Source organism: Manacus candei, unplaced genomic scaffold (genome assembly GCF_025592945.1).
Source record: "Manacus candei isolate 608988 ecotype Guabito, Panama unplaced genomic scaffold, ASM2559294v1 h1tg000014l, whole genome shotgun sequence".
NCBI classification, from domain to species: domain Eukaryota; kingdom Metazoa; phylum Chordata; class Aves; order Passeriformes; family Pipridae; genus Manacus; species Manacus candei.
Window position 1 is genome coordinate 53091298 of NW_026138062.1, and position 20331 is coordinate 53111628.

A 20331-nucleotide genomic window follows, 5' to 3' on the forward strand; every position below is an offset into this window, starting at 1 on the left:
CACGTGCACAGGAACTTTTCCCAGACTTCCCTATTCAGTGTAGCAGTTTGCTCATGCTTGGCTTTCATTCCACAAGAAGGGGGAGGAGAGGTTTTGGGGGGAATATTCCGTTACCATAAAGGGGAGGAAGTGTTTCTGCAGCTATTGAACAAAGCAGCTTGTTAACCTCTTTCCCGACCCCAGTGCAATGGTACAGTCCCACTGCTCCTTTCTAGGGGCCAGATGCTCCTCATAGTACAAAAACGAGGAAGAAAGGAAAACATGTGCAAAAATTTACTACCCTACTGAGTAAGGACCAGATTCCAAGAGAAGCTGAATACCTGCAGTTTCTCCTGAAGAAAATTTGTTTTAGAATCAGATGGGAGAAAGGGGGGGAGGGAAGTTGGAAGGAAAGAAGTCTGTTGCAATTGGTGTCTAGAAACCCCCACAGAGAGGATTAAGAAAGAAACTATGCTGTCTGGGCAGACGTAGGTATTTGTGTTATTCTGCATATATACAGAACTGCTAGAGAAGTCTGTGCTGTATGGAAACTAGCCCTAGCTTTTTGAATGCTGACATGTGCCACTATCTGCTGACGGTACTTCTTTTAAGCAGAACTTTATATATTTTACAATGCAGTGGGGTGTCTAATGTGCTTTGTTGTTTTGTATGTGTACCAGTGTCCTATGTGGAAGGGAATCACAGTCACTTTCTATGGTATATAATGTGAAGCTCATACCTCAAACCAAAGGAAGTCACTTTGTCAGCAGAAGCCCAAAACTCTGCTCTGTGTTATCAAGTTATTTGTGAATTGTAAGCCACTGAGTTTTGATATATTTTTCATTCAGTCCTTAATGCACACTGTGCTTACACTGTAGCTCACTGCACCCTTCCTCATTTTCTGCCACTTACCTGTGTAACTCAGTGAATGGTAGGTACATGCAGAGGCTGTTGCAGCATGCCTCATCCTCTAGCATTTCTCTGTGTTCAGCCCAGTGACATTTGCAGAATGAGAATGAAGAGACCCAGAAAGATGCTTCCAGTCCTTTGTTTCTACATTGGAAGCTGAGGTTCTCCTTTGAGAAAATTCTCCTTTGGGAGAATTGGTTGATTCATCCCAATGACTGAGGTTTGTTAGTACCTAGAATCAATCAAACAAGCACCTAGCCTCTGTGACATTTCACAGAATCACAAAATGGATAAGATTGGTGAGGTCATCACTGCCTAAGTAGGGTTACCCTAGAGCACATTGCACAGGGTTGTGTCCAGATGGTTACGGAATATCTCCAATGAGGGAGACTCTATAAACTCTCTGGGCAACCTGTTCCAGTGTGCGGTCACCCGCACAGCAAAGAAGTTCTTCCTCATATTCAGGAGCAAGTTCCTGTGCATCAGTTTCTGCTTGTTGCCTCATGTCCTATTGCTTGGCACCACCGTGAAGAGCCTGGCTCATTCCTCTTAATACCCTCCCTGCAGATACTTATAGACATTGATAAGGTCCCCTCTCTCAGACAACTCTTCTAGGTGCTAAACAGGCCCATCTTCCTCAGCCTTTCCTCTGCTGGACTCACACCAGCAGCCCCTTGTCTCTCTCTTGTTTTGAGGAGCCCAGAACTGGACAAAGCACTCCAGATGCGCCTCATTGGGGCTGAGTAGAGGGAGAGCATTTGGAGGTAGAACACAACTAAGCACATACGCTTTAACTTGAGGCGGGGTTGCCGCGAACAGCAGGAGACGCTACATAGTAACATGAACTTCAACAGTGTCAAGACAGACTGGCCAAGGATCAGTTCTGTACGGCCAATCTGTCCCTCCTGAGCTGAACCTGGCAGGGGCAGGGGCGGGGGCCGGGGCTTGGGCAGGGGCTGGGGCAGGCGCAATTGCAGCCACAGTCGAGATCCCCAGAGGGCGCCCGGCCGCAACCTTGATGCTGCGGCGAGGGAAGACCCGCTTGGAAAACCCCCCTCTGGAAGAGACCTGGTGGGGGAGCGGGAGGGAGCCCGAGCAGCACAGCCCGGCATCGCGGAGGGAACCCGGTGCCGCCCAGGGGCCCGCCCAGCAGAGCGGCTGCGAGGGGCGGGCGGCGGAGGGGAGGCAGCCTGAGGCGGCGGGGGACGAGGGAGCCGACGGGGCTGTGCGGGAGAGAGGATGGCGATGGCCGCGGAAGTGACAGGAGTGGCTGGAGCCGCCCCGGAGCGCGGGGTCTCGCAGCGCCCCCACCCCCTTTTGCCGTCGCTGGGCCTCCGCGAAGGAAAGCAGGTCGGGGAGGCGGAGAGAGAATGGAGGAGGGGCACGGCGAAGAGGGGAGGGAGCCAGGGGGGAGAGAAAGAGAGAGAGGGAGAGAGAGAGAGAGAGAGAGAGAGGAGCCCGGAGAAAGGGACAAGGCATATCCTGGGAAGAGAGAGGAAGAGAGACTCCTGCAGGAGGGAGATCCTGGGCGGGGAGAGGACGTTCCCGGAGAAGGGCTTGGAGAGTAGCGCAAGTATCGGGACTGCTGGCGAGCATCCGACTTGTTGAAAGGCATCGACCGAGAGCCAGAGGCTGTGCCTGGGGCCGGGGGACAAAGCGGCGGAGCTTGCGCTGGCCCGTCGGGATGGTGCAACTCGCGCGATGAAAAATGGTCTTTGTCCAACTTTTCTGATGCCGGGAGGCCGGTCGGCACGGCTCTATCGGGAAGGGCTCCTGCGAAAACTGCTCGAGTAATGCTGGGAAGTGAAAGGGGTGTTGCTGGAGTCCTGCACAAGGTACCGTGGCGGACGATCGGGCCGGCGGGGACGGGCATTGTGAGCCCGACCGGAGCGGGCCGTGGTCGCGGGTACACTCTCCGGTCTCTGCCATCCGAGGGAGGGGCAGACACAGAACAAACGAGTACTACTTCGAGAGGGATTAAAACTCCTCAGATTGTGTGGGTTTTTTTCTCCTCTTCTGGTGTATGCTGTTGAAAGGCTGCGTTACTGTGGCCGTGGTCTGGCTGCGTTACTGTGACCCTCCCCCAAGCGCACCTCTGCTGTCAGGTGCCGTCTGTGGGCACGGAGAGGACAGATGTGGGGAATCGGGTCGGCTTCTCTGCTCACGGAAATTACTATCACACGCAGACACGTTCCACAGATGCATGGTGCTTTTGGTGTGCTCCCATGCCCGTTGTTTCCCTCTCCCTCTAGTTCTCTGAAGAGCCATAAGGAATTGCTGCCTTTGAAGTCTCTGAAGTAGGGCTGGATGGATGTTGGTGTAGGTTCCCGATTCTCATGGAATGATACGTGGAAGGTTGTGTGGCCTTGTCTGTGGGTAGGGTTGTTCAGTGCTCTTTTGGGGGACAGATGGCTGTATGAGTGCTTGTGGCAGAGAAAAACCATGTTAACCTATTTTTCAAGGAGATGATGCAAGTTACTACTACTCAAGCTAAATAAATCTGTGAATGTGGGAGGGGCTGTTGTGATGGGTAATTTTAAATTTGCCTTTTGTGGATCTACTGAGATGATTTCACTTACTCTGAAATTTCTCTTGCAATTACACTCACTTGGTTGGGAAGAAGGGTGAATATCACCTGCCTCTCCTACAAGTTCTAAAAGTCAGAGAGTAAAGACATGGAAACAAATATCCCAAGGGTCATCCATCACTATCAGAGTACCAAGTTATGGAGTTTCATGAGGAATGAGAGTGAGAGGGCAAATGGAAACAACAAAGTCAAGCAGAGTTGCTGCCAGCAGATGCATCTGATACAGAAACACATTTGCAGCTTCAGTTGGGATGGAGGGAGGCTCCCTTTTTCCTTGTTATGTAGGTTCTAATCAGAAGCATGAAACTGGATGTGGGTACACTTCTTGTTTAGTCACAGCTGATCCACCTGCCCTAAGCCATTAATACAAGATTTATTGACTATTTTAAGTTATTTTTTTATTCCCAGTTTGAAATAATTCCAGTGCTGAGGTTCCTTTGGGAGAAGGAAAGGAAAAGATAATCCACAATCTAATAATCCTTTTCCATTGATGTTACCCCATCTCGGTGCTGAAAGAAAATACTGTCTGTTTCTGTTTAGAAGTTCATTCCATAAATTCAACACCTTGCCACTACTTCAGTTTATTTTGCTAGTGTTTTGTCAGGCTTCAGATAACTGCATGTAATTGCATCCTTTCCTGCCTTTTCCATGTATGTTGTCTTAGCCTAAATATTTTTTTCCTGTCTTCTGAGTTCCCTCCTATTTGACTTTCTTGCACTTACACTGAGCTGCTCAGAATTGTTTACATGACCATGTATTTTGAAAGACCATTACTGTGGGATGTTGGAGATTGTATGAACTAGGATTGTATCTCTCTCTAATTTAACCACAGAAACCCTGCAGAAGGGCATGTCTTCTTGCATTGTTCTGAGGTTCTCAGCTCTTCCAAGCTGTTATCTGTGGCAAGAACAGCTTGGTTTATAGAGACTTTTTGGAGAGGGTTGGGGGAGCGATGCCTCCTGTCTTTTTTTTTGCCCAAGGCCGTTACTCTCTTCTCCTTCCGTATTTTACTTGTGGACTGACCAATGACACAGTGTAAATCCTTTTTTGGGGGAAGGGAGGTGGTGGCTCCAAGGAGACAGCTGCTTATTCTTCAGCACGCTCCCATAGGCTTCCAGCAGATGTGTCCGACAAGGGAGCTGATCCCTCAGTCCATTGAGAATTGTCTTCTTTATGCCTGTACAAATTCACATCCCTCTTTGTGCCCTTTGATATTTTATTTGCCATATGCAGAGAATCATGTAAGAGATAAGTATAATTTCTCACCCCTTATCTTGTGTGCCTCCATTAAGATAAAATGGTTTTGTGGTCAACTCTCCTTTCCTGGATACCTGCACTGTTACAAAATTTATGCATACTTTTCCTCTGGCTTCAGGAATGCTCCCCTTTATAGATCCACTCTCCCTAAAACCTTCTTTCCTTGTGTTTCATGCATTATCCCTCAGCAGTGCAGAGGTTATCCTAAAGTCCCTGCAGATGACTACAAAGTACTTTTGGAGCACATTTAAGGTTGCAAAGCTTATTTTTAATTCTCATTTCTGTGGCCACATTGCACATGTTTACTGCACACAGAAACAGTAGAATATGGAAGAAGTACAAAGTGGTAAGTATGGTCAAGTTAGAGCTTTATAGTGCAGTTTAGCCACCAAAAGAAAAGGTCAGTATCCCCCAAAAAGGGTGCTATCATGAAAATGTGTTTATTAAGAATGTTCCAGATTGACTGTTCTTGGTCATAAACATGTAATTCTTTTTTTCCAGAAGCTAAAAGACTAATTTCTGTGAAAAGCTGATTAAAACTTTATGGGAAAACTGATGAACCTCTTATAAATATTGTAATTATTTTGCCAATTTTTTCTTAAACCTGCTTTAATATTATATTAGTGTTACATCTTACTGCTTAAAAAAATTAAAAATTATGTTTTGTTAGAGAGTTTTGTATCATCTTAAAACAATAGAGTTAAAGTATTTCTTCCAGCTACTGACTCCACACATTCAGTGGTTTTCCAACTCTTTGCAACCTTAATAATTTAGCTTCTGTGTGTTAAGTCTTGGGCTGAGCATGACTTGGGCCAAACATCCCTCTTCTCCCCATATTTGCTCTTTTTGGCAACCATGCGGTGTCACAGACTTCTGTGGTGTGCACAAGTTTAACATTATTATTCTGTAAATAATTCTGTAGATGTTACACATCAACAAACTAGCTCTCTGTCTCCAGTGTTGTCTGTGTTGTGTAAACAGACCCCCAAAAGGATAAAAACTCCTTAATTACTCATGTCATCCATTGCACTCTAACTTGTGACCAGCAAATCTGAGTAAGAAAATTCCATTTCATGTTGTCACTCGTTTCACCTTTGATTTATACAAGGAGCTTCAAACTTAACAAAGAAGAACTACACTAGTACTTTGTTCTTAGAGGCATGTTGTGCTTTCAAGAAATATTCCTCTGCCACCAGGAGTAGAATTTTATTTGAAGTGTACTGTTAACATATGTTGTATTTAAAAAAAATTAAGAAGTGTGTTCTTTATGGAGGTACTGACCCACTGAAGGCACTGTATTGCCTCTTAAAAAGTCATTATGGAGCAGGCTGATGCTTCTGTCACAGAAGTCCTACTTGAAGATTGTTCTTGAGACCACTTCTGAAAAAAGCTCTTCTAGTCACTGGTTTCAATTTTCCATGCCTTCAGAGGCCCCTGTGCATTCTGCTACTCAGGCTTGCTTGTCAAGAAAATTTTTGTTCGAATGTTTCACATGCACACCCCCACTCCCATATGCAATGTGCATGCGCATGCTCATATGTGCACACAGCAATGGGTAAAGAGGAGAAAAAAAGTGCTGTCCTGGGAATAGAGTAGATGCTGGATACAATAAGAGCACAGCCTATCCTGTTTGAAAACTATAGCCTTACATATAAAGGCTGAGTCCTTAAGGTCTTGATTCACCTTAGGATGGAAGTTCTCGCCAGCCCAGACCTGCATATTGAAACATATATGACTTCATTTTCAGAGAGGCTTTTTTTTTCTGTCTACTTAAGCTTGCCAAGTAAATGATTCCTCTGCTGATTCTGCAGTTTCCAAGTGCAGTTTTTTGCTCTGTGCCATGTCTCTGGAAAATATCCAGTGTGTCTAAATCATGTAATTAAACCCTAGAAGCTGTAGACTGAGGACTACTGACTCTTTGTAACATTTCTGTTTTAGCATACTGATGTTTCTTCAAGTTACTGTAAAGCTTTCAAAGCTCCCTAGATGACCTGATCTCTCTCCCACTTACTGCAAAACACTCACATGATATGAATCTGTTTGGCCCAGCTGACCACTTCAGAGGCAGTGTGTAGGATACAGACGCCTGTGTGGAGGCCTTTAGCATCAGGTTTACCACAGGTTCTCTCAGATCTTGAGGATGTCTACAAATGGAAGCAAAGTTCCTTGGCAGAACTCTCTTATCTTCCTAACTATTCTTTAAAAAGAGAGTGGGATGTCACAAGAGGGACAGTATTGTGGAGATTTCTGGGCGGGTTTTGAATAATTTCAATTTGGAAATTGAAATTGGACTGTTTATAAAACTGTTTGAATTTCCAAATGTTAAGTTTCACTCACAGCTAGGATCAATTTGATTCCAGTACACAGAATCTGGAATGCTTTCTGCACCAGGAAGATGTTTGAAATTATTCCTGCTTGGGTTTGAGCCAGGAAGAAGCTGCTGGAAGCACAGCTGGATTGGGATGTTTGCCTGCAGTTGTCTCCCAGATGGTCTCTTCCCTTGCTAATGTCAGTAGGCTTTCAGCTGGTGCCAGCAGCAAGAGAATGTGAATATGTACTGACATTTTCACTTTTCAGTGAGTTTTCTAATCCTGGTTGGTGCATGAGTTCTTCATAAGGGGGGTACCATACCAGCAGTTGCCACTGCCATCACTATGGTATCAGGAGTGGAAGAGTTCTGTTGAGGAATGTTCATTTTATTACGAGTGCAGAGAGGATCTTAGTAGCGTTCTCCTCTTCCAGTATCTAGGCATGTTAGAAATACCTAAAGGAGCAGTACAAGATGATTTGAGAACAAATTCTGGTGACTTGACTATAAATCAGTGGTCTCTTAAAATCTAGGAGAGAGATAGATTCTTGACAGAGGGAATTTTCTTAGTTTGCATGTGCCTTGGTGGTGTGTTCTGCTGGGACACGTATGTGGAGTCAGGTGCTGAAGAGTAATTAGTTTTCATTTTGAACCTTACTGTAGCTACCTTCTTGCTCAGGGCCCCTGGCTGAGTACCAGAAACACATTTAGTGAAATAACGTAAGAGGAATGATGCATGATTTGTGCTCCTTGTTTTAGTCAAAAGTCCTCTTAACTCTGACTGGAAGAATTGTGTTGACAGTTGTGTGTTTCTCATGGATAATTTTACCAGTCTGGAATTAGAAGGGACTCTAGGTGGTCTCAGGAAGCTGCAGGTTCTTGCAAGCACTAAGCACTAACTTTGGGTAGAAGATGGAGGGCCATGAAGGGAGAGCCGTCCCAGGGGAAGCCAAGAAGAAGGCTGGAGCACTTGTTCTATGAAGACAGCCTGAGAAAGCTCAGATTGTTCAGATGGAGAAGAGAAGGCTCTGGAGAGACATTATTGTGGCCTTCCAGTACCTAAAAGAGATACAAGGGAGCTGGAGAGGGACTTTTGACCAGGATATGTAAAGCTTTAAACTGAAGGAGGATAGGTTTGGGTTAGATATTAGGAATAAATTCTTTACTCAGAGAGTGGTGAGGCACTGGAACAGCTTGCCCGGAGAAGCTGTGGATGCCCCATCCCTGGAAGTGTTTAAGGTCAGGCTGGATGGGGCTTTCAGCAACCTGGTCCAGTGGAAGGTGTCCCTGCCCATGGGACGGGGGTTGGAACTAGATGATCTTTAAGGTCTCTTTCAACCCAAACCATTCCATGATTCTATGATTCTATGAAATCAAATTAGTAAATAAATCACTGTTGACTGAAGAGAATAACTTAAAAATTGTTTCCTGAGTAGATTCTTTTGATTATGCCTAATGAATTACCCCCAAAAGAGTGTGTGTGATGACAGAGTGTAAGGAAAGCAAATCTGACTTTGGAAACAGATTAAAAATAAAAATGTTCAATTCTTTAAAAGAATTAAACTAAACCAAGTCTTATTCTGTCTGATAAATTAACACCTACTGGACAACCGTAATTGAAATGGTTATAAAAGACTTGTTGTTTTGTTATACCTGTCTTGCTTCTCTTAGCTGGTGGTCTGTACCAGCCCACTGTATCTAACAGCGTTATGAAGAGCTATGTGTATAGAACTCAGAGTTGGAAAGGGTAACTTGCCCTAAAAGCTCAGAAAGTTATTTTAAAATGGTGATGATTCTTTTGAAAACAGCCTAGTTCCCCACCCTCCAGATCATAGCAGGTCAGCCTGGTGTTTTCTACTGTATTTTCTTTAGTGTCTCTGAATCTGTGGTGGTGAAATTGGACAATCCCTGATGTAAATGCACATAGTTTATTGGCATTTGATTGTGTGAATTTCTCTGTCACAGCGCTGATGAGCTGAGGGCTCAGTGAAGACCAACAGAAGTGATCAGGAGACTATATGGAATTTTTAAAATGCTATTAAAAAGAACTAGCTTAATGATGACTGAAAAGGGATTGCTCTGGAGTGGTTATAGTACTTGGGAGACTATTGACAGGATCCTAGACAACACAGCCGAAGTAAAAGGGATGGTTCAAGTTGCCCAAAGTAGATAATTTCAGGTTCAGTATTAGAGTATGTTTTCTTCCAGCAAAGGTCCAAGTAGATTGTAGAAAGTCATGGAAGTCCTATTGCTGATGTCATTAAAAAAAATAACTAGGAAAGCTTAAAGAAATATACAGACAAAAATCCTACAGTTGACTGGGACTGTAGGCCAGATGTTGTCTAGATAAAGATATCTGCCCTACTCTTTTCATTTCTATTATTACAGTCTCACCAGCAAGTGGGGGAGGGAGTGTCTTCCTGACAGAAAATACATCTTGGATCTGCTGTGTTACAACCAAGACTGGTTGGTGTCCAAAGAAAGGAAGTGGTGTATTGTACTCGCTCCGTTTTAAATGTAATCCTATGGTTTTGAGGTTGGACGTGGTTGTAACAAGAGCAGTGAGCCCCAGCATCCACACTGATGTATAAATAAACCTTTGAGACACAGAGAAGGCAGGATGAACTCTGAGATTTATGTGTTATTGCTTTCATCTCTGTCACAAAAAATAATACAAACATGCATTAGAAAGAGATGCTATGAGCCTGAAATATCTTTCTACTATAACCTGCTTGGCCTTCCCATTTCCTCTTAAGACTATTTCTGTTCTGCTGAAATATTAGTGGTACATAATGTTCCCATTTCCTGAGGGTGGAAACATCGAACTGGAAATGCAGGATGGAGGAGGAGGGAAGGACCTGAGAATGAAATTGGCTGCTCTTCAGGCTCTGCCAGTGGCAAGTTCAAATTTTTGGTGGGGCTCTAACCTGCTTTTGCTACACATGGGCTCCTTGTGATGCTTCACTGAACTCAGGTAATTGTTCCAAACAGTCATTCCTGTTCAGGTCATCTCTTGCTTCTTTGCAACCTCAATCTCACTTCTTTTCTTCAAGCTACCATTTCTGCTTTGTTCCTCTCTCGATTGTCTTGTAGACAAGAGCCAATTTTGGGCAACCCAATTTCGAAAACCAAAGTGAGAGCCTGGTCTAAGCATTGAACTAGCATGAATCATTAAATAAATATCTAGACGTTGTTGACACAATTTAAAAGAAACTTAGTGTTAAAGACCAAGTGAGATGTTTCTGAAGTTCAACAGGACCCTTGTAGTGTCTGTTCTTGTTGCTCAGTTCAATCCTTTTAACGATGAGACCATGGTAGGATGAGGAGAAGCAACTGAGCATTATGGATTTGGAGACTGGAACTGAAGAGAGCAAAACTGAAGAAACCATCTATTTTCTCAAAGTTTTTCCAAAATTAGTTTTAAGTCTCATAGTCCCTTTCTCTGTGTTCTTGGTGTGCCTTGAGAGATTGCTGCCAAGGTACCTCCCTAGTTGCTTGTTACTGCACAGTTCAGTAATGCCTCCTGCAAAAATGGTTGTAGACAGACTGCAGTTAGTGTTGGTGTACAGCTCTGGGGAGTTCTGACCGGGGCAGCGTAGGATTATTTTGTAGTGTTTCAGAGCCTAATGGGAGCAGGAGACTCAAACTAATAGTAGAACAGACAGAATTCCCGTCTAGGCAAACCGTGGTCATATAGAGATGAAAACTGTGTGGTAGAACTCTTCTCTGAGCCATTTTCTCTCTCCTTCACAGCTTCCTAGTTTTGTGCATGCATTTCCACATCAAACGCTCTAATTTATGTGTTGGAGCTAGGGCTTGTGTATTGTATAGCCTGTTGGTGCAGTTAGTAAAACGTAAGGGGATCGGCTTGACTGAAGATAGTTTTTTACTCCCACTTCCATTCAGGGAATATGTTATGTTATAGACCTCTGTTAGGGCAACCTTATGAACTCAAAACCTGGCATTTGCAATTTTGTGAGGGTGTAACTGAATGGAGGCTACCTAGTAAACAACTGTATGCAGTGGGACTGAGGAGGAGGTTTGGACAGCAAGATAAAGGCAGTTCACAAGTCAGTAAAGTGATTATGCTTCGGCGCTTTTCTGCCTTGTTGTTTTACAAAGAAGCAGTCTTGCTTCTCTTAACAGGTATAAAAGCAATGATGAGAAATAATGCTACTAATTAAATAGTTCTAAAAGTAGCCTCTATCTGCAAATGCATGAAGCCAACAATTTGTGAACCAAGCTCTATGACAGCCCAAGGCTGTGAAACTGATTAAAATGGAAAAAGGTAGTTTTAATTAACCCTTAAATTATGAAGCACATTCTCTGAAAACCCAAGTTGCCTCATTGAAGCCAGAAAGGAGGTTAATAAAAAGAGCTGCACTTAAATTAAGATGCTTTAATATTATTAGTTCTTTCTGTAATCTGTTTTGAAATGATAGTTTCTCTCATGGAATGAAAGGCAATTTCAAAATGCTGGGAATTCCCATGGAAGAGGAACATTATCTTTGAACTGGCTGTCATTGCTGCCACTATCTCCCCATACACAACATAGCCTTGGATACTGTTAATGTGAAGAGATTTGCTAAATATTTCTTACTGTAAAACCCTTATGAAGGAAAAAGCAGAGAAGAGTACAGTAAGCATATTTTTACAAAAAATGGAGATTCTTTACTGCAGCTGAAAAAAATATTAATCCTTACTAAAGGACTTTGCAAATTGGTCCACAAAGAACAGTTTAAGAAAACTATTTTTGGTTTGTTGTTTTTTTTCCCTTCATTGTGTCTTTTGAATGTTTGTGCATAGATCTTGGTTCATATATTTCTAGACATGCCAAGTAAGGCTGCATTCTTAATTTAAAATGGGAAACAGCATTAGTATAAAACATTCCTTTTCTTAGGCTTATCCATATCTTAGTTTTGCAAGCCCCTCTTACTTTTCCCCTGCTCAACCCTGCAGGCCCATGATTTCTTTTCCAGCATTCTGACAGTGCCTTTAAGGCTCTTTTGCAGCTCTGTGTTTGGTTTGTCTGTGCAGATTTGCAGATGCAATAGCAGACTTGTTCAGCAAATGTCAAGGTTATTTGTCTGATTTGTGGCGTTGCTTGTCTGGCCATTGCAAACACTGTGCTTGAGTTCTTTATCACTTTCCATCCATCTGCAATCAGAACTTGGTATATAATAACTTAAATTTCACTTGAAAAAGAAGCACTATCAGCATTGCTGTGTAGATGAGAATATGATTTTAGGGACATACTCTTTACGTCACTGTCATGGTTTAACCCCAGCTGGCAACTAAGTACTGCACAGCTGCTTGCTTGCTCCCCACCCCCCAGCGCGATGGGGAAGAGAATTGGAAAAAGGTAAACCCCATGGATTTAGATAAAAACATTAAGAACAGTTTAATAATTACAATAAAATAATAACAGTAATAATGGTGATGATGACGATGATGATGAAGAAGAGAAGGAGAGGGAGAGAGAGGCATAAAATCCAAGAAAAAGAAGTGATGTACAATATGCTCACCACCTGCTGACCAATGCCCAGCCTGTCCCTGAGTAGTGATCAGTGGCTCCCAGCCAACTCTCCCCTGTTTATACACTGAACATGACGTTCCATGGTATGGAATATCCCTTTGGCCAGTTCGGGTCAGCTGTCCTGACCATGCTCCCTCCCAGTTTCTTGTGCATCTCCCTGCTGGCAGAGCATGGGAAATTGAAAAGTTCTTGATTTAGAGTAAGCTCTACTTAGCAACAACTAAAATATCTGTGTTATTAACAGTATTCTCATACTGCATCCAAAACACAGCTCTGTGCCAGCTACTAAGAAGAAATTTAACTCTATCCCAGCTGAAACCGGGACAGTCACACATTCTTTGTTTAAAAACTGTTTGTGAAAGTTTCATTTCCTTTCCCTTTTTTAATGTCAAAATAGTATGCATATTTTTCCTTATTGTTTTCAAACTTGTTCTGTCATAAAATTTGAAATTTGAAGTGTTTGTTTAAACTTAGTTATTGCCAGTTATACCAGAAAAGGAAGTATCACTTTTCAAAGGATTTTTACTACCACAGATTATTTTTACCTAGAAGTTAATAATGTGGTGATCTTCAGATACTTAAGTCTAGTACTATAATCATAAAATCCTGTGCGTAGAATGCAACATTTTACACAGTGCTTGAGAAAGGTTTGCTGCTGTGCCCTAGAGCTTGTGAATTGAGTATTTTTTTTATCTCTGAAGGCTTATGTCTTCCTTTTTTCATTCGTACAAAGGTAAGTCATACTTGACGTTGAAAACATGTTTATTTTCACATAGATGAAGGTGCATTGCAAGGATCTGTGCACAGTGATACTGGGAGAAGTATCCTGAGAAATTAGAGTAAAATTGATAACAGCTCAGTGAAACTCTACCCAGCAGGTACAGTTGTCATCTTCTCTTTCAATCAAAGAAGAGAAATGTGATGGACAGCTGCTAATTCTTTTCCTCCCTCTTCTTTGTGTAGTCTCCTTTATTTACTGTATGGAAATAAAAAGGGAGTGATTTCTGTATCACTCCAATCCCTGTTAGTTTTTAGGAGAGTTTCTGTCAGGAAAGTGATGGATAACAAACACAACAATTAGTTTCTTGACATATTTTATTCTTTAATGTTATTAATATTCTAGAGCTGGAATTTTGCTTCTAGGTGTTAATGTTAGAAACTTGAGTATAATGACCAGTGTTTCTTTGAAAAGTACACAGCTCTCTATATAAATTGTCAATGAAGTGAAATCTTGTGAGTTGGGAAGAGATTTTATTCAGGAACTTAGTTGTACTTGTAATTTAAGTACCTAATAGATGGAAGGAAGATTCTGTATCTTTAATTTGAATATTTTTTCTAATTGCTATAATTTCAAGAGATCAGTGTCCATCTTTGTTGGGCATAGCAGAAACATAATGTGAAGTCATCGAGAAAGTCTGTGGAAACACAGGGCAGCTGTGAATGAATTTTGGTTAGGAAGAAAGACTAGAGTCACAAGCAATGCTGTGAGCCTACTCCAGCCAAGTATGTGTTGTGGCAGAGAAATGAGATTTGAGGGAAAGCATGGTAGTTATCTAAAGAAATGCAAATGTGGCCACCTGTGTGAGTTGGAAGGCAGCACGGAGGCTCAGAATCTCCCCAGATACCTTTAGGCTGCACCTAGGGAGTCATCTGGAGGGAGCTGTTCAGCTGTCCATAGCTCCCTTTTTTTAATTAGTGCAGGTCTTAGTTACCTACTGAATATGATTCAGCTCAGTCCACTGACTGTAGAGGTCATTTGAGTGATTATGCTTCTAATTTGGGCTCCCTATTTGAGCCTCAAGGGTTCAATAAAAATTCATGAAAAGAAGTGTCTCTTACTTCCCTTTAAGAGGGAACTTTCCCTATGGAAGTTCTTAATTTGGATCCCACTAGGAAATGTATAATCAGAGCATGGAAGATCAGCTTCAAGCCTCCTGGTGTTTCCATGGTAAACAAGGAAATAAATGCTTTTCTTTGGAGAACATTCAAAATTAACCTTTGGATTGTCATTGTAAACTTAAGAAATCCCAAAAGACACAGCTCTATTTAGATAATCTGTAGGAAGCAAATGATCAAGCCAGCTAGAGGAAATATTTTATGAAGTACACTGTTGAAGAAGAATTTCTTTAAGCTTAGTTATATATTTCACCTTGAGCCTTTCTCTCAGAATTACATTAATAAACTGAACAGACCATAAAAAATCCACAAGGCTTTGTTACCAATTCTACTTTCCTCTCAGATATTTTTAAAGTATTTTGCAGTAATTAAAAATAATCTCAAATAGTAACATAAAATAAAAGGATATACAGTAACTATCAGGATGATTTATTTATTTAATTGAACATTTCTCTGTGCTGCTATATATGTCCCAGTGATAGATTTTTTGAAGAAAACACATTAACTTCATAATATTAAATCCCAGAGCAATAAATTATGTGTTGCTCTCTCCCCATTCGTTTCCTGTTTGGGCTGTAGAAAGATTTCTATGAATAGCAGTTATTGTAATTATTGTCTAAGGAAGAAGGTAGGCAGTATTATGTAATGCTCAAAGTGTTAGACAGGCATTGAATGACAGCTTTTCACAACAGCATTGTGAGATTTAACCTCCTGAGATGTGTGACCATAGCTGCAAGGGCATCTCAGTGGCAAAGGAGCAATTATAGTGGGAGAACACTGGGGGCAATAAAGGAGGGGGGGAAAGGCTCTTCCTTCATGTATAACACTGTCGTGGTTCCCTATTTATCATGAATGAGAAGTATTAATTCCACTTTCTATACACAGATTCAATGTGATGAATCTGTGTGCAGCACAAATCAATTGGAATAGTAGTTTATTGACTCTCCCAGATGTTGTGCTCATTTATCTTCTTAATGCTTCTTACTCAGAGATAATATTAAGCTAATATGAGTCACAAGGGAAAATGTGCAAGAGGAGGGAAGACTGTGCTTGCAAAGGTACAGCATTTTCTCTGCCCCAAAGTATTTTTGAGGTGCATTGTATGAAGAAGTATGACAAATATGGGGGAAATATGTGGAATCGAATGTCGCAGAGGGAAGTTGTACCCATATAATGATTTCTACTGTGAGATAAGCTTAGAGGAGTCAGTTAACAATGAATGAGGAAGAAGCATTGTTCAGTGGGAGGAAACAAGATGATTTGGAAAAGATCTTGGGACAGTTAAGAAGAATTGAAAGCTTAAAAAAAATTGGCATTGTTACTACTTCAACTTCTATTAGTAGAACAATTTTAAATACATAAAAATACTTTGTTGCATGAGGATATATATATTTCCAAATCTGTTGCATGTTCAAAACAGGGATTGGATAATTTCCTAAAGAGATACTAATGGGCATGTATTGAGGGATATTTTCTAGTAACCCTTGTCTTATATTTGTGAATACTGGAGAAATAGTAGGGGGAGTGGATCATGTAGAGGCCAGGCTTGCAAAGCGTCTCCATGTAGCTCTTCCTGGCACTGGTGGCACAGAGAAAACTTGGGTTAGGTGGACATTGGTCTGCTTCATTGTTAGCTTGTGTTTTGAAATGTAGTTTGCACTAAAGCGTGCAGAGTTTTTATTTGCTTGACTGCACATTCAAAACCACAAGTGTTCTTCCAATAAGGAAAGCTGTCAGGAACTCTTGATTAAGAACTGACAATTTTTACATTGTGTTGACATGTCCATTGTTTCCATTTGCCCCCATGCCTCCTGGGAATAAAGTATTTGAACCAATATTAGAGTTGGGATTTTTACAAAGTAGTTCAGGATGGAGCATCCTCTCTGCAGTGGATCAATCTCCTATCAACTTTTAAGAAACAGAATATTTGAACTGCCCGTAGGTCTTCTGTAGAGATTAGGACTATGGTACTGATAGTTCTTCTTGATGCCTCTGGTTTGCTCTAATTTCACAGAACTCAAAGAAACAGCTACATTTCATTAATGGAGAAGAAGAATCTGTCAGGCCCTTGTATTTTCTCAAGAGGCTTGTGCAGTGCCTGAACAATCCAAGCTTTTTTCTTAATCCTAAAGGTATGCCTGAATTCCTCTTGCAGAAGCCAGACCAGGTGCGTGGTTCAGATGCATGTTTAATGCTATTTGATGTCAGGTTCTGCACGGGGTATCTGTCAGAGGGGAATAGGGTCAATGTGCATTACTTTCTCATCTGTGACTACATATTGTCTGCATACTAAGCTAGAACATGCTTCAGCGAAGGTCTCTCTAAAGATTTATGGATAGAATCAAAAGGATTAGAAAACAAGGTATTTTCTTTAAAGCTTAGGTCCAGCAGAACAGAATTAACACAGTTTCTATAGTTGTGACTGTCCTTGATCAGTCTCAGAGTGCCATGCAAGCCCAGAAGAAAAAAAAATCTGTCCATTTTAAGGAGAACCATCTTAGATTTGTCACGTGTATGACCACCTCCATCGAGACTCAAGACACATACCATTGGGGTACTCTAAAATAAATGACTACACAAACCTAGGAGCAAATCCGATACCTTTCTAATAAAAGCACATGTACTGATATAAGAGACTTTTGAATTAACGCTGACCTGTTTAAGCAACACTAGTGCCCATGGCTCTTCAGGTGCTTGAACTTTGAGGGAACCCTTTATTTGCATAAGGAAGCTGCCTCAGAGGTACTGACTGCGTTAAATACTTTACCAGAGTTTCGATATAGCATGGGCACACAGCAACCCCCTTTGTGAGAGAAATCCCACGAGCTCAGAACTGTAATAATGTCAATTGGTTTATTACATATGGGAGCACTATTGCTATCTGTTCTGTAGCACTGAGCATCATTTGCCTGGAGATTGTACTAAAGTGTTCCCACTTCAAGACTGAGTTCAGAAAAAGTGAGAAATTACAGCACGGGTTCTGTCTGGCAAGAAGAAACAGACCTTAAACAATGCCAGTTAAGCCAGGCATATTATGTTTCACATTCGAGGCTTTCCAGCTGAAATAGTTTGTGTTTGCCGTTTTGGGTATAAGAAGCTTTGAGATGCTAGGCAAGAGCTGTTGAAATAAACAGTGGAATAGAGCAAGGGAGATTCTGACTGTATATAAGGAAGAAAAAAATCCCCCATGAAAAAATAATAACAAAAAAAAATCAGTTTAGCGCTGGTACAGATGCCTAAAGAGGCTGAGGAATCTCCATCCTTGGCAATGTTCAAAACTCATCTTGACAAGCTTCCCAAAGAACTCTTCTTCTCTCTGGTTGTTCCACTAAGAAACCAATATTCTTGAAAATACTGGTAATGATTGTATTCATCTCTCTTATTGGGATCTTGAACATAAATTTTGGTAATCCAGGTACAGTGGCACAGAGATAGTGCCAAAGTAAACAGCCATGATAGCGCTGGTGAATAATGTAAGCAGATAACCTGGAGACTTCCATCTTCCATCTCTTGGAGCTTGGTGCTAAAGCAAAAGTGACTCATCTTTTCTGACTGCTTGGGATCTTCAGTTTTATAGAGCTGAATCATTAAAAGACATTGGGATCCTCAGGAGCTGTCATGCTTTTCAGATGTTTTAGGATTTTCAGGACTTCCAAGGAGATTGAGATAATTCCACTACCTAAGGAAATATATGCCTAAAAGTGGTTTAGAATCCTTTATGGAAGAGTTAGCATAAGAGGATTGACAGATGGTACGTGACCAGCAAGTTCATGTAGTTGGAAGACAGAGAGGATGAGAAGGGGTATTTAAGGAAGTTTTTTTAAGAATCCTGTTGTGACAAGCTGTATTACTTTGCAGTTGGATTTGGGGAAGAATGGGGAATAGTGGATTCCATAGCAAGAAGAAGTAATCTCTCTGAAAGCAGTTTTGGAAGAAGTAAATAGCTGAGAAGGCCATGAAAAGGTGCTTGTGTGGACAAGAGAAGAGGGTGGTTTAAAAGTTGAGATGGTTTGAGGTTTCTGTTTACGTAGTTTGGTGTAGGGAAGAAATAGTAGGAGAACTGAAGAATGAAAGATGAGCGTCTTTGGGTGTAGTCAGATTCTATACACATCAAGTGCTAGGGGGAAGGGCAGGGCAGTGGTTAGCAATTTAGGGGCTTGGTACTCTTTAATTCAGAGAGGCTAGTGCTTCCCTCCTACTCTCCCTTAAATGCTTCCATAATGTTGTCTCTCTGCTTCGTTGTGGAGTAAGCATTTTTCATTGAGGTGTGGAAGAGGCAAAATAAAATAAATAAAAAAAAAAGGAAAGAAAAAAAACTCACCTATTTTTAACTACTAAATCATAACCAGCTTTTTCATTTAGCCACAATTTATTTCAGGGAAAAATAAATTCCAGTCTAATCCGGACAATGGCTGTATGATTCCTCATGAAGAGCCACGCAACTTTGCTGGGATACAGAGTTGACCAGAGTAAGCCAAACAGATGTTGTAAGAGAGAGATGCAGGTCAGGAGGGAAGCAGAAAAATCGGTTTCCTTGAAGTCAGAAATTGTGTCTGTTTTTGTGTACAAGGGATTTTTTTTTAGTTATATCTGTGGTAATTTCAGTACTTTTGCCTGAAATTCAGCGGCCAGAGCATATTTGGGTTCTGTCTTCTGCTCTGCCACTCATTAGTTATGTGACATGAGAAAATCTGGGTTGTGAGCCGTCTTCAAACCTTCTGTAAATGAATGCAGTCCCATTGACTGAAATCAAGGTTGTGTTCAGTTTATTTGACCTCTGTTTCTGCATTTATTTGCCATCAAAGTGAACGTTTAAAAGTCCCCATCTCTCAGGATTTTACTGGCCTAATAAAAAAGCTTTTAGATATTATAATGTTACAGATTGACTGGCAGTACAAATGGTGAGTACTTATGTCTCCATATAGAATAGTCATGCAGGCTTGGTTCTGGTATACCCAGTCTTGATTTTTGTGGCTCAGGCAACAGTCTTAAGCCCTGTTCCAGGAGAACACTGCTATGTGCTTGGATAGTTCTTTCTGTAAAGAAGTGCCTTCTGATCATTCAACCTGAAATTTTCTCCTTTTTACAGTTACATGCAGTGGTGTTTTTCTTCTGTGATACATCGTGGTGCATGCATTAACTAATATGCAGTACCTGTATATTATACTATCTTCATTATTCCTCTGTTATACTTAAGTGATTTTATTTTTCTCTTTTATTATAAGTCATGAATCAAACCTTTTACCTCCTGCTGAGGTTTCTTTAGTTTCCTTACATTTTAGTAATGCCCAATGTATTTGGTGTTCTAGGTTCTTATTGGGGGCAGTGTAAAAGTGTAAAAGAGAACTATTCCATCCTGCTCAGTAATTTCTCCCCTTCTCCAGAAAAGCAAATCAAATTGCACTCCGCTGCCTTTTTGCATGCTCCCCAGGCTGCTTTTTCCTCTGCTAATGCCAAACTTACTCAAATCCCACATTGCAAGGTTTTCAGATAATTGCACTGAGGCTGCCCCTTTTAATTACAACTCTTCCCTCTGCTGTTTTAGCCAGGTTATTGAGCCATTCCTCTATATTGCCTGAGACATTTTTCTTTCTCCTTAGCTACGCTTCACTGTCTCACTGAAGACATTGAAGTATTTTCAATGCTCTGCGCAAAGAGCACCTAAAGAAACAAAACATACTGGCTTTTTGCATGCAACCTACATATTATTGTGATATTTCTCTGGTGGGCTGAGAATTGGTCAGATGGAGCCAAAATTACCTTGCTTAGCAAAATTATTGTGCTGGATTGATCTCATGCAATGCTAGATTAGGCCACATGCTGCTCCTTTTCTGAGATAAGCCTGCGTGTCAGATTCTT

At 41.5% G+C, this 20331-nt stretch overlaps 1 protein-coding gene across 2 annotated transcripts in view; it reads left to right on the forward strand.

Moving 5' to 3' along the window:
• Positions 1-2092: 2092 nt before the first annotated feature.
• The window catches only part of LOC127468013 (ephrin type-B receptor 5), a 69536-nt gene continuing 51297 nt past the window's right edge, over positions 2093-20331 (forward strand). Inside the window, exon 1 of one of the 2 annotated variants that reach the window (XM_051780707.1) lies at positions 2093-2238. The gene's annotated coding sequence lies outside the window, so the exon portion shown is untranslated. Of the gene's footprint in view, positions 2239-2307; positions 2724-20331 lie in introns of those variants that run through there. The other variant, XM_051780706.1, reaches the window with a different exon arrangement.